General features: G+C 37.7%; 1 protein-coding gene and 1 pseudogene across 7 annotated transcripts in view; one reads left to right on the top strand and one right to left on the bottom strand.

Annotated features, from left to right (window-relative positions):
- Positions 1-14,505, top strand: part of HFM1 (helicase for meiosis 1) — a 93,012-nt gene that overhangs the window by 55,270 nt on the left and 23,237 nt on the right. The gene's annotated exons all lie outside the window — the stretch shown is intronic.
- LOC147578168 (homeobox protein NANOG-like) lies at positions 6,290-7,263 on the bottom strand (annotated as a pseudogene).

The raw sequence follows: 14,505 nt of genomic DNA, 5'->3' as shown, positions 1-14,505 counted from the left end.
GTTTTTAGAATAACTTTTAGGAATTTTCTTTTATATTAATGTAAAGCATTTACATGGTTCTATAGTTAAATCTATAAAGCAAAAACTGAATGTTGTTAACTTGAGGCATCCAGTTCACTGCTTTGGCACAGTAAGGGGAGCAATTAATAGGTACTGGGAACGTGAGAGCAATGGCTCCTACCAAAGTAACCTAAACAACTATGCTTTCTGAATAGTATTGGTACTTATGATAAATAGTAACTGCAGAGGGGGCACCTGGGTGGTTTAGTCGGTTAGGTTTCTGACTTCGGCTCCGGTCATGATCTCACAGTTCATGGGTTCTAGCCCCACACACTGGGCTCTGTGCTGACAACTCAGAGCCTGGAGCCTGCTTCAGACTCTGTGTCTCCCTCTGTCTCTGCTCCTCTGCTGCTCACACTCTGTCTCTCAAAACTGAATAAACGTTAAAAAAAAATATTTAAAAAAAAAGCAGAAGTGAATGAAATATAGAATGCAAATGTGCAGCAGAAAAATCAACAAAGCTAAGATTTGGTTCTTTGAAAAGAATAAACTAAGAAGCCCTTATCAAGACTGATAAAGAAATAAATATAAATTAACAATATTAGGAATGAAAAGGGGGATACCATTACAGACATCAAAAAGTTAAAGATATTATGAATAAATTTATACCAATAAGTCTGACATAATTTGGGTAAAAATGAATAAATCCTTGTGAAGCAAAACTTACCCCTCACAGAAAAAATAGAAAATTTGAGTAGTCTGATACTTGTAATGAAATTTAAGCAATTGAAAATCTTTCAACAAAGAAATCCTAAGGGTCAGATTTCACTGGTAAATTTCTGCAAACATTTAGGAAAAAATATCAAACTTACCCAAACTTATTCAGAGAATATAAAAAAAGAATATTTTCTAATGTTTTAATTTTTTAAAGCAAGTCCAACATGATCTTTATTTCTAAACCTGACAAGGACATTAAAAAAAAGGGGGAAATTATTCACCAATCTTTCTCATGGATGTACATCCAAAAGTTCTTAACAAAATATTAGCAAGTTGAATCCAACCATATATTTTAAAAGCATAATATAGCACTATTAAGTATGGCTTATTCCACGTATGCAAGAGTATCTTAGCATTCAAAGATGGATCAGTGTATTTCACTACATTAACTGGCAAAAAACAAAACAGAACAAAACAAAAAACCCCCAACCAACCATGTGGTCTTCTTGACAGAGATCAGAAAAGTTTGACAAAAATTCAGTGCTCATTTCATTAAAAAATATATACATGTAACAAATGTCATGCACAGTAGTGAAATAGTTTAAAATGTTTCCTATTTAGATGGAGAATGATACAAGAGTGTTCTCTTATTACAATTTCCATTTAACGTTGTGCTAGAAGTTCTGCTCAGTACAGTTATATAATAAAAAAATAAAAATGGCAAGGATTGGGAAGAACTAAATAAGCTGTCATTACTTGAAAGCAACATGATTATGTATCTAGAAAATCCAAAAGACTAGAGACACACTGTTAGAATTAACATGGAAGTTTAGAAATACACTGGATACAGAGTCAATATGAAACAAACCTGTGCAATAGCATTAAAAAGAATAAATTATTTAAGAATACATTTAATAAAATTAGTGTAAGATATGAACAGAAACTACAAAACACCATTGAGAGAAGTTAACAAAGACCTAAATATATGGAAAGGTATCCCATGTTCATGGATTGGAAGTCTTAATATTGTTAAAATGGCAACATTTTCCAATTCACAGATTCAGTGCCATCTCTGTCAAAATCCCAGCTGTGCTTTTGGAAGAAATTCATAAGCTGGTTTTAAAATTCATATGGGAATGTAAGGGTCCAAATTAGCCAATGAGTCTTGAAAAAAAAAAAGAGGACTCATAATTCCTGGTTTCAAAGTTTATTTATGTGTTTTGAGAGAGAAAGCAAGAGACCACAACCACAGAATGGGCAGAGAGAGAGGGAGAGAGAGAATCCCAAGCAGGCTCCACACTGCCAGGACAGAGCCCAACATGGGCTTGAACCCATGAACCATGAGATCATAATGAGCTGAAATCGAGAGTCAGATGCTTAACAGACTAAGCCACCCACACACATTCTTTGTTTTTTAAAGTTTATTTTGAGAGAGAAAGCAAGGGAGCAAAAGCAGCAGAGGGGCAAAGAAAGAGGAAGAGAGAGAATCGCAAGCAGGCTCCACACTGTCAGCACAGAGCCCACATAATTCCTGATTTCAAAACTTATTACAAAGCTATGGTAATCAAGACAATGTGGGACTGGCATAATAATGGACACAGATTAATGAAATATAATTAAGAGTACAGAAATAAACCCATACATTGGTGGTCAACTGATTTTGGACAAAGATGTCAAACCATTCAAGGGGGAAAGAATAGGCTTTCAACAAATAGGGCTAGGCAACTTGATATTCAGTTGCATTAATTATACCGTAATTACTTTATATCATTTACAGTATTACTTCATACCATAAATACTTCATACCATATATGAAAATTAACTCAAAATGGGTGAAAGACCTGAAAGTAAGAGTTAAAATTATGAAACTCGTAGAAGAAAACATAGGTTTGTATCTTCATGACCTTGGATTAGGCAGTGGTTTCTTAGATATGATACATGAAGCTCAAGCCGCTAAAAAGATGAATTGGACTTTATCAAGATTAAAAACACTTTTGCTTCAAATAATACTATCAAAAAAGTGGAAAGACAATCTAAAGAATGGGAGAAAAATATTTGCAAATTATATCTGATTGCAAATTATGTATAGTATATATACAGAAGTCTTATAACTCAACAATAAAAAAGCAAATAACCAAATTCAAACAGGTCAAAAGATGTGAATAGGTATTTGTGCAAGGAAGAGCTACAAATGGCCAACACACACATGAAAAATTGCTCAACATCATTAGTCAATATGGAAATGCAAATCACAACCACAGTGTGATACTACTTCCCACCTACTTTAGTCAAAAAGGTGGACAATTAAAAAAAAAAAAAAGGCAGACAAAAATAAGTGTTGATGAGGATGTAGAGATATTGAAACCCTCATAACACTGTGAGTGGGAATGTAAACTTGTGCAGCTGCTTTGGAAGACAGTTTGCCAGTTCCTCTGGAAGTTAAACATAGAATTACCATGTGACCCAGCAATTCCTTTTCTGTGTTTATAATTCCGAAAGAATTGAGAACATACAAAAACTAGTACATGAATGTTATAGCAACATTATTCATAATAGCCAAAAAGTAGAAACAACTGAATGTTCATCAACTGATGAATGGATAAGTAAACTGTATTAGAACTATATAAGGGGATATTCAGCCATAAAAAAGAATAAACTACTGATGCAAGGATGAATGCTAAAACACTATGCCAATGAGAGAAGCCATTCAAAAAATATCAGATAGTGTTAGATTCCATTTATATGAAAAGTCTAGAATAAATAAATCTATAAAGATAGGAAGCAGATTAGTAGTTGCAGAGGGTGGGGTAGGAAGAAATAAGGAGTAACTACTAATAGGTATGTGATTTTTTTTTTTTTAAAGTGATAATGTTCTGGACTTAGATACTGATAATGGTATACAACCTTGGGAATATACTAAAAACCTACTGAATTGTACACCTTAAAAGGGTGGATTTATAGTATGAATTATATTTCAACTAAAAAATTTGAAAAATAATTACCACATACCAGCAAACACAAAAGAGATAGAAATCATAATTTTAATAATACCATTTATAGCATCAGAAATCAGTTTAAGAAAGACAATTTAGAATTAGAGCTGCACAAAGATAGTATAAAGTCAGAGCTGTCGGTTGGCCATCCTTTACCACATACAGGATCACAGACAGCTGGACTATGGAAGAGAAGACTAAAGTAGAGATACAGAGAGGTGCAAAGGTAAAAATGCCAGAGCTAGGTTTCTGATGACTTTCAGTTTCTTGGTTTCAGTCCCTTCTGATGCCTAGCTGAATTGCTGCTTTGGATTCTGTGACGTATCTATGTTCATGTAACACATTTCCCCCACTCACCAGCTGTTTTTCTTTAAAATAGCTTGAATTGTTTGTTACTTACAATGTAGTGAGAAGTTGGAATGTTTACTATACTTCCTGCTAGCTTGAGCCTTTTAAAAAAAAAAATTTATTTATTTTTGAGAGAGAGAGACAGAGCCTGAGCAGGGGAGGAGCAGAGAGAGAAGGAGACACAGAATCCAAAGCAGGCTCCAGGCTCTGAACTGTCAACATAGAGCCCAACTCGGGGCTCAGACTCACAAACTGTGAGATCATGACCTGACCTGAAGTCGGATGCTTAACCGACTGAGCCACCCAGGTTCCCCAAGCATGAGCCTTTTATGAGGGCAAAAGTTCCCCACATATTTAGAACAATCCTGTGGAAAACAGATAAAAGATGCTTCCTATCATACAAATAATGTTTTATTACACACACTCACTTACACATGCACCCTTCACATACACATACACATAACTATCCCAAATCTTATGAACATTCCAATTATAGTAAACCCTTGATTTGTGCACATAATTCTTTCTGGAAACATGCTTGTAATCCCAAGCATTTGTATATCAAAGCAAAGTTCCCCATAAGAAATAATGGAAACTCAGATGATTCATTCCACCACCCAAAAATAGTCATATAAAAATGATTACAATGCTATAATATAATACAAAATAATAAAGAAAATACAAAATATAAAGAAAAATAAACAACCTGCACTTAACCTCTGAAAACCTTCATGGCTGGTGTGAGGGAGATGAGAGAGGAAGGTTTTTTGTGTAGGATGACTTTCACTGTCACTAATGAAATCATTGCTGTCTGTTGGCTCAATGGAATCTTTTTCTTTTCCTGCAATTTTAACAAGGAACCTATCCAATGACACTTACTTTTGCCTCCTTCTGAGGAGGAAATGTGACACTGTGTTGTCGTTAAACAGATTCATTGCTCGCACTGATACAACCTTAGGGGGTGCTTTTCTGTAAAATTTTGTACTGCTTACCACATTTTACACATCTCTCTAGTCTCATTTTAAGTGAGGGATTCTCTGCCTTTTTCTCCTCCCTGTTTGTAGATGAGATGCACATGTAGACCCTCTTATAAAATCTTGGAATTTCGGCCACTTGCATACCTCATTTGTATTTCTCGATGATTTCCTTCAACTGTAATCATCTCCTTCTCACTGCCTTTCATTTCAACCTTTATCTGCATGGGGGCCATTGTATACACTCACACAGATGTTGACTACAGTACAGTGTTAACAAACTCTTGTCATATAGTGTACTTAATGTAATTGGCATTAAGGCAGCAGATGAAAGGGTCTATGTTTGCAGGCAGCCTGACCTAGAATGAAGCAAAGCATTCCTAGGCTTATTCTTTTATGGAAAAGCAAAGGACTGTCCATAGGTGCTGTGACAAAAAAATACACTGGTGCCTGTATGGGCATCTTCCAACATTCTGAAAAATCACTGATTCCTGCCAAACTGAGCATCTGAGCATGGGAGATGATCACCCACAGTCCCGCAGAGAGAGAAAGAGAGAACCATTGGCTCAGTTGTGATCATGCAACATTCAGTGTCACGTACTACTCATATTGCAAGACATTGCTCATTTATCAAGTTAAAATTTATTAGAAATCTTTGCTCGTCTTGTGGAACACTCGCAGAATAAGTTACAGTCCAAGGTTCTACTGCATATAAAAATAGAAGTATGCACCTTAATTTACATAATATAGTTAAAAATTATTTTCATGCTTCCTGTAAGTCTTTGAAAGCATTCTTCTCTTTTTTTTAAAGATAAAGTGGGTATTTATTTGTACTTAAACCTATAAACCACCAGCCAAACTGGCCTTATTATCATGATACATTAAAATATAAAACAGCTTTCTACAAATACTGGTTATAATGAACAGGTTAGGAGTTGGGGCAGAGAAAATCAGTGACACACATTATAACTTAACCCTCCACCATTAACAACTGAGGTTGTTAACAAGCCTCACAATCTCAGAAAATACAAATAATCCTTCATCACATGTCTCTGTATTTTTACTTTCTCTTCTTGAGATTAAATTCTGGAGCCTAAAGATATCCAAATTAGTATTATATCTAGTTATGTATAGCCAGAAACATCTTTAAGCATGTTGTCCATAGCAACCAAAGCTGTGGAATCCTCTTTGATTAGACTCCAACCGTACTCCCTTGATTGACAGAATAAGCATAACGAAAAACAATATCAAGGCAGAGATACTGGACCCTAAAAGACAAATCCTAGGAGAAGTAATATAGCCACCACCCAAATGGAGATTGGCTAATATACTCATCCTCTCGCATCTTCAGGCTGTAGGTTCAGAGGTATTTGGAAATAAATCTATTATTTGCTGAACATTAAAATACTTAGTGGTTTGCTGTATTACACTATGGCTTTCCCGAGCAGTTTCTAAGATGGACTACAAATTGCTGACAGAATTTTGCTAGAACTGGATCTGGGGCTGCAAGGATTCCTCTCCACAGTCATGCAGCTGGTTGTTCCAGGCCTGGTCGTTCCAGGCTTGGGGGCACCATGCCTGACTGTTTCAGGAATGGTTGCTCCACGACTGGCCGTTCCAGGTCTGGTTGCTCCATATTGGAAGGTTTCCGGAAGTGTTCATCAGGTATCCCGGGTGATAGGAATAGAAGCCTGGGTATTCTGGAGTTGCAAAGCTGTTCTGAATCACACTGTTATTATTATCTGGACAGTTGCTTTTCTGCCACCTCTTATATTTCATTTTCTGGTTCTGGAACCAGATCTTAACCTGCTTATAGCTAAGGTTCACAATGTTGGGAAGTTCTTGCATCTGCTGGAGATTGAGATATTTCTGCCTCTGAAATCTATCATTGAGTACATATAGCTGGGTCTGAGAGAAGATGGTTCTTATCTTCTGTTTCTTGCCCTGACCTGGATCTTCCTTCTTCACCATGATCTCTGCAGAAGTGGGTAGCACTTTTACTCTGGGACTGGTGGAAGAACCTGGGTTGTCCTGAATAAGCAGATCCATGGAGGAAGGAAGAGGAGAGACAGTCTCCGGGGGAGGGGGTGAGGGAGGGTCTCAGCAGATGACATTTGCAAGGATGCATAATTTTCTTCAGGCCCATAAATCTCAGGCATTGGAGAAGACTCCCTAGAATTGGGGGCTTCGGGGCAAAGCAGGCATTGGGGCTGAACTGGATCCAGGCTCATATTGGTGAGCTGAGGGTAGAGAAGAAAAAAAAGAGGGAGATACAGGCTTATGTATCTAGATGGAAGAACTTAGAGAAATCTGAAGATCTCCAGATATGAGAGTATCAGGAAAGACAGGATGAAGTGGCATCACAACTGAAGTAGCCAAGCGCCACCCAACCCAATTTAGCAAAAAACCCGAAAGCATTCTTTTAGCAGTAGTTTCTCATATATAGTGACAGTCCAATAGATAACTCTTTTGTTAAAGGAAAAATAATTTTGCTCTTTTTAAGATATAGCAATGTGAAAAATACACTTTTTGGTTTTAAAAAGTTTTAAATATTTTCAGGTCAATTCTTTTTTTTTAATGCTTATTTTGAGAGTGTGTGTGTGCATGCAAGCATGCACTTGTGTGTGAGTGGGAGAGGGGTAATGGGAGAGGGAGAGAGAGAGAACCCCAAGCAGGCTCCAGACCCATTGCAGAGCAGAACCCGACTCAGGGCTCAATCTCACAACCAGGAGATCTTGACCTGACCACAATCCACAGTTGGATGCTTAAGCGACTAAGCCACCTAGGCGCCCCAGGTCAATTCTTAATATATGAGGTTTAAGCATTTAAACTTCTTATTCTTTAAATAGATTCATAATAAGAAGTATGGACTTTGTTTAATTTGAAGAAAATTGATTTGACACTAATAAATTCATTTGCATTTACTATGCCATTCTGAGTTGAAAATTTAATATATTTGAAAAATGCAAGGATAAAACAAATGCCTGAGCACTGTGAAAGTATGCAGATTTAAATGCTAGTCAAAATGCATTTAGTTGTTCTTTATACCTTTTGGTGTATAAATACATTAAATTGCAAAACCAAGGACTCCAATTCATAGTGTTAACCTTTTCCTGATAAATAACATGATCGTATAAGATTTGACAAAAAATTAAGAGGAGATGTTCTCATTTAAAAAGTGAAGTCATAAAGTGCATAAATCTGATTAGCATAAATCAGAAACTGCAAAAGTCAAAGTAATATTCTTTTAGAAATACTAACTTCAGTAGCTTAGGCACAGACCACTTATTAAATTTATAATTAGGATGTGAAGCTAAGTGCATCAGGGATTATGTGCCTACTATTATCAGTTTTCCTTAAGATTTTTTTTCAAGCAACTAACCTTTGCCCCACCAACCCTTATTGATCCTCTTAAAGTCATTTTATTTTATTTTTTAACTTTTTTTTAAACTTTTATTTATTATTCAGAGACAGAGACAGAGCATGAGCATGGAAGGGGCAGAGAGAGAGGGAGACACAGAGTCAGAAGCAGGCTCCAGGCTCTGAGCTATCAGCACAGAGTCCGACGCAGGGCTCAAACCCATGAACTGTGAGATCATGACCTGAGCCGAAGTTGGATGCTTAACAGACAGCCACCCAGGCGCCCTGTCTTAAAGTCATTTTAAATATTTTCCTTAAATACTGTTCTAGTTGACATTAATAAATTTATGTTTTAAATAAATTTATTTTACTTTAAATACTTAGAGGTTTAAAAACATGTAAATTCATATGTGACAAATCTGTGAAAATGTATGTATTTCAGATTATTATAGTGATGGAGTTATGGGTCTCTTTAATTTTTTTTTTTTTTTACCGTTTATTTATTTTATTTATTTATTTATTTTTTAAATTTTTTTTTTTCCAACGTTTATTTATTTTTGGGACAGAGACAGACAGAGCATGAATGGGGGAGGGGGCAGAGAGAGAGGGAGACACAGAATCAGAAACAGGCTCCAGGCTCTGAGCTATCAGCCCAGAGCCTGACGCGGGGCTCGAACTCACGGACCGCGAGATCGTGACCTGGCTGAAGTCGGACACTTAACCGACTGCGCCACCCAGGCGCCCCTACCGTTTATTTATTTTTGAGTCAGAGAGAGACAGAGCATGAACGGGGGAGGGTCAGAGAGAGGGAGACACAGATTCTGAAACAGGCTCCAGGCTCCGAGCTGTCAGCACTGAGCCCGACGCGGGGCTCGAACTCACAAACCGCGAGATCATGACCTGAGCCGAAGTCGGCCGCTTAACCGACTGAGCCTCCCAGGCGCCCCATGGTCTCTTTAAATTATACCTGAGTACAGCATAGGTCAGTTTTCTTTGAGAGCCTAATTAATTTTTCCAATTATCAATCTCTGTAAGCTTAAGTTTATATTTGCTAACAAGACAAATTCAGACAATTCTCAGGATATGGGAGGTGGGTCGGGATGGGGGAGCACTTACAGTTTCTAAGTACCATTTCTAACAGAAATAAAGTTTTTCTCCCTTAGATAATTAACATCCATGTGCTAATATTCTATAAAGAAATTTGTATACAGTCCTTATTCCTGACAAGATTTGCCAACTCTGCCTTGAATTTTTTGGGATTCTCCAGAATCTCTAAAATTCAGCTCCCAAATGGTGGTTTTTAACCACTGGGAGTAAATATGTGTAGTCATTGTGCACCATCTTGTGGTGACATTTAGAAATACATCTATTAGGAGTCCTTGGATTAAGAGACGAAAGCAATTCCTTACCCCTTATTGCAAAACAACAAGCTATAAGGCACTTCCTCTTACTTTTCCCATCTCCAGCTCCTTCTATTCCTAAAAAAAATTTTTTTTAACATTTATTCATCTTTGAGAGAGAGAGACAGAAAGTGAGCAGGGGAGGGGCAGAGAGAGGGAGACACAATCAGAAGCAGGCTCCAGGCTCTGAGCTGTCAGCACAGAGCCCCGACGCGGGGCTGGAACTCATGAACTGTGAGATCATGACCTGAGCTGAAGTCGGACGCTCAACTGACTAAGCCACCCAGGTGCCCCTCCTTCTATTTCTTTACTAGATAAATTAAATGCATTATTTGGGGAAAAACTAAGGTAGCTAGTATAACTAGGGAGGCAGATTGGTTGAGAGATAAGGCTCTGGAATTAAACTACCTTAGTTAGAATCTCAGATTTGATATTTATTATCTGGATAGCCTTGAACATATTACTTAATCTATGTATGAACTACTTTTCTCATCTGTGAAATGGAGATATAATAGGGCTGCCTTATAGACAGATAACCAAAGATGAGACATTTGAGGAAAATCTGGAGTATATGAAAGAAAGCCCAAAATAAGTAAACCAAAAATGGATAAAAGGACAACAGGATAATTCAGGAATGTAATAAAACATCATATGAACAAATTAGTAACATCAGAGAAATTAAAGATTTAATTGCAAACATGATACAGAATAGGATGCCATGGGGAGGGAGGAAGAACAATTAGAAAACAACAGTGAACACAGGGAAGTAAAAACTATGGGAAAAAAAAAAAGCTGGAGAACCAGAAGATAAAGTCAGTATGATCTAAATGAAAGCAAAAAGATGAGACAGAAAGTGTAGGAGATAAAGGGAAATATAAGAGTCTGATAGCTAATAACTGTTCCAGAAAGAACGAACAAATCAGAAATAATTTATGAAAATTTCCTACACTTGGAGATATAAATCTGCAGATCAAAAAGGCGTACTCAATGCTAGTTAGGATAAATGAAGGAATATCTACGAAGGGGGAATAATTGCAACATTTTAGAACATCATGGATAAATCATAAATACTTCCAGGGAACAAAAATTGAAATTTTATTAATCTTTATCAGCAGCACTGGATGGTAGAAAATTTAATAGACTTAAAAATCCAGGGGGAAATGATTTTCAACCCTGTGTTCTATACCCAGCCAAACTAGTAAGTGTGAAAGTAATCTTAACACATTCAAGGATTTGGAATGTTTAACTCATAAACATCTTTTCCAAAGCAGTTGCTTGAGGATGAGCACAAGCAGTTAACCAAGCAGTTAACCAAGAAAGAAAAAGTCAAAGAGGGGTGCCTGGGTAGCTCAGTCAGTTAAGCGTCCAACTCTTGATCTCAGCTCAGGTCATGATCTCATGTCTTGTGGGTTCAAGCCCTGCATCGGGCTCTGCACTGATGGCGTGGACCTTGCTTGAGATTCTCTCTTTCCTTCTCTCTGCCCCTCACCTACTTTTGTGCGCGCTCTCTCTCTCTCTCTCTCTCTCAAAAAAAAAAGTCAAAGAATCCAAGAATATTGGATTCAGTCAAGAAGCTAAATGAAAGGAAGTTCCTGGATGACAACTATAGGGCAGGCCTAGATTGCATTAGGAGGAAGATATAAGGCTCAAGGAAGGAGGTATCTATGAGGGGGAGAATAAATGGCTGGTGTTTCCATGTATTTGTCTTTGTCTTTAAAATATCAAATACACTTAAAAAAAACACTTTAGCTATTGCTAGACTAAAAGAAAGGCAGTAAAACTTGAGAGAAAACAATGTGCTGCTCAAGAAAGAAAAGCACTTCACTTGGTTCTGTATTAAAAATATTTTTACTTTCTGTATAGCTCTTAAATCAGTCCATTCTCTGACTCTACTACTGCCACCACTCTAGACTGAGTTACCATCATTTTTTTTTTCTTTTTGCCTAGACTCCTATGGTAGCCTTTTTTCAAAATGCAGATTCAGTTATGTCCCTTCCTTGGTTGAAGCTTTGTAGTAACTCCCCATAGGTCTTAGAATAAAAGATCCAAATCATTAACATCCCTACAAGGTTCCATACTGGGACGTGTTCGGTCAGTTCCTAAGCAGCAGTAGCGTGGCAGCCGCTAGGTAATCTCGCCCCACCTCCATAGAATTGCCTGGTAAGGACATAAGAAACCTAAATGGATCTAGGTAGTGTATTATTTACATAGACAGCAAAACAAAATCATAATGTTCTCAACTGCTTACATTCCTAACCCCACAGGATAACACTGAACCGGAGGGACCAGATGATAGAAATGGTGGTTTGCTTTGTTTTTGAGACATCAACCATAGGCTGCACCTGTACCTTGCAAGACGCAAGGTTGAAAGTCCAGTGCCTTAGTGGAACCAGAGGTGGATGGGAAACTGCTTCATGGCAGTCTCATGCAAGATCTGGAGCCTCTTGCAAGCTAAGGAGACAGATGAGAAATGGTTTTTAACACCTCCTTACAAGACTGCCTATCTAGAAATATCCCAAAGAGGATCAGAAGGCATTCTGAAAATGATTGAGTCTTACCTATGTGGCCTATGTGGAGACCTGGAATTGCCAGGGTACCATGGTGGAACCATTCTCCTACAAATGTAGCCTGACCTTTCTCCACTAATCTCATTTTGTGTACTCTCTCTTAGATGCTAAGCATCAGCCACACTGACCTTTCAATTTCTATGATATGCCATGCTTTCCCTTGTCATAGGGCTTTTGCATATGCCAGCCTCTCTGCCTGAAGTACTCTTTCTCCTACCTCTGCCTTCTTAACTCCCATTCTTTTTTTTTAATCCTCAACTCAGTTGTTGCTTCTTAGGAAAGCCTTCCAAGACATCCCCTAACCAGAACAGTGCCTCCTGTCGTCATATAGCATTGTGTCCCTCTCCTTCATAGCATTCTGAACAATTTTAATTTTATAGTTACTTGTATAATCTTTAAGTAATGATAGTAAAGATAATACATACTCTAATATATTAGTTTATCACTTAATTTAAAAATGCTTTCAGAGGCGCCTGGGTGGTTCAGTCAGTTAAGTGGCTGACTTCAGCTCAGGTCATGATCTCATGGTTCATGAGTTCGAGCCCCACATTGGGCTCTATGCTGACAGCCCAGAGCTTGGAGCCTGCTTCTGATTGTGTTTGTCTCTCTCTGCTCCTTCCCAACTCGCGCTTGCGCTCTCTCTCAAAAAAATGAATAAATGTTTAAGGGGCGCCTGGATGGCTCAGTCGGTTGAGGGTCTGACTTTGGCTTGGGTCATGAACTCGCAGTTTTTGAGTTCGAGCCCTGCATCGGGCTCTGTGCTGACAGCTCAGAGCCTGGAGCCTGCTTCCTCTCTCTCTGCCCCTCCCCCACTCATGCTGTGTGTGTGTGTCTCTCTCTCTCTATCAAAAATAAACATTAAAAAAATTTTTTTTTAATGAATAAACGTTTAAAAACTTAAAATGCTTTCATATACTTAATTTCATTTTATCTTTTCATCTCTGAGATGAACAAAACAGGTATTATTTTTAATCTGTTTTTTACAGATAAGAGCCTATATTAAGACTCGTGTTTTCTATTTATTTATTTATTTGTATATTTATTTATTTAAAAGTAGGCCACACCCAACATGAGGCTTGAACTCATGACCCTGAGATTGTAAGTTACATGCTCTGCTGACTGAACTTGCCACAACCTCCCCCAAACTCATGTTTTCTTACTTTAGTTTAGGGTACCCTGTACTTCACCACTGTGTTTTTTGTGTAAATACATTTCATGTAAGGCAGCATGCTGTGAGCCAGAGGGACAAAGAAAATGCTGGAGGGGCTCAAAAGGAGGGAGAAATCACTTCAGATGGAGTGATAAGGATAGATCATGATAAAAGTGCCATTTAAGTTGGCCTTGAAAGTTGATAGACCTCTGATGAATGAAGAAGTGAGGGGCTTCTAAGACGAGGTAATATCAAAGGTACAATCATAGAAAGTCTTGAGACTGTTTGAATAATGGCAAGCGAATGTGTTCTGATGAATTAGGGTTAATAGGGGTGCCAGAAAGGGAGGCTAGAATTACATTGTGGAAGACTTTAAATATGGAATTAATTTTGTTAGCAGTAGGAAGTAACTAACATTTCTAAGTGGGCAAATGATCTGATCAGAGTTGAACTTTAGGAGGACTAATTAAACAACAGCGTGGAGAATAAATTGTAGCTTGGTAGGACTAGACAAGGAGACCAGGTGACTGAGAGATGAAATTATGAACGGGGGCAAAACTTCTAACCAGTAAGCCATGGCATATCTTGCAAAGCATAATATTGAAACCTTTCAGCCAAAGACCACTGGGAATACACATATATTTGAGGAAAGTTGATTAAGTATTTTTAAACTTGCTATAGCAAAAGAGCACAGCTGTGGCAGAGCTGTGGGTTATCTCAGGGAGTTGAGAGGAGCTTATTTATAGGATTTCAGCTTGTGCTGGTGATTCTTGGGAGATTTTAGGGAGAGCAGAGGTCAATTGTACATTGGATATTTTCAAAAAGTGGAGTTGGATATTTTGGTATCTTATCTTAGAGATGGGAGGATTAAGGAAATAGTAGTCATTTGTGTTAGCCAGAAGAGGGGGATGTTTAGTTATTTTTGTGGTTCGTGAGTGTCCTTGCCTCTAGTTTCAGAAATAATTACACAGTAGTTTTTATCTCTGTCTTTACCAC

Source organism: Puma concolor, chromosome C1, assembly GCF_028749965.1.
Source record: "Puma concolor isolate L17-30 chromosome C1, mPumCon1.1.hap2, whole genome shotgun sequence".
Taxonomy (NCBI): Eukaryota; Metazoa; Chordata; class Mammalia; order Carnivora; family Felidae; genus Puma; species Puma concolor.
The sequence above is the reverse complement of the archived record's forward strand: the minus strand, read 5'-3'. Positions and strand labels throughout refer to the sequence as shown.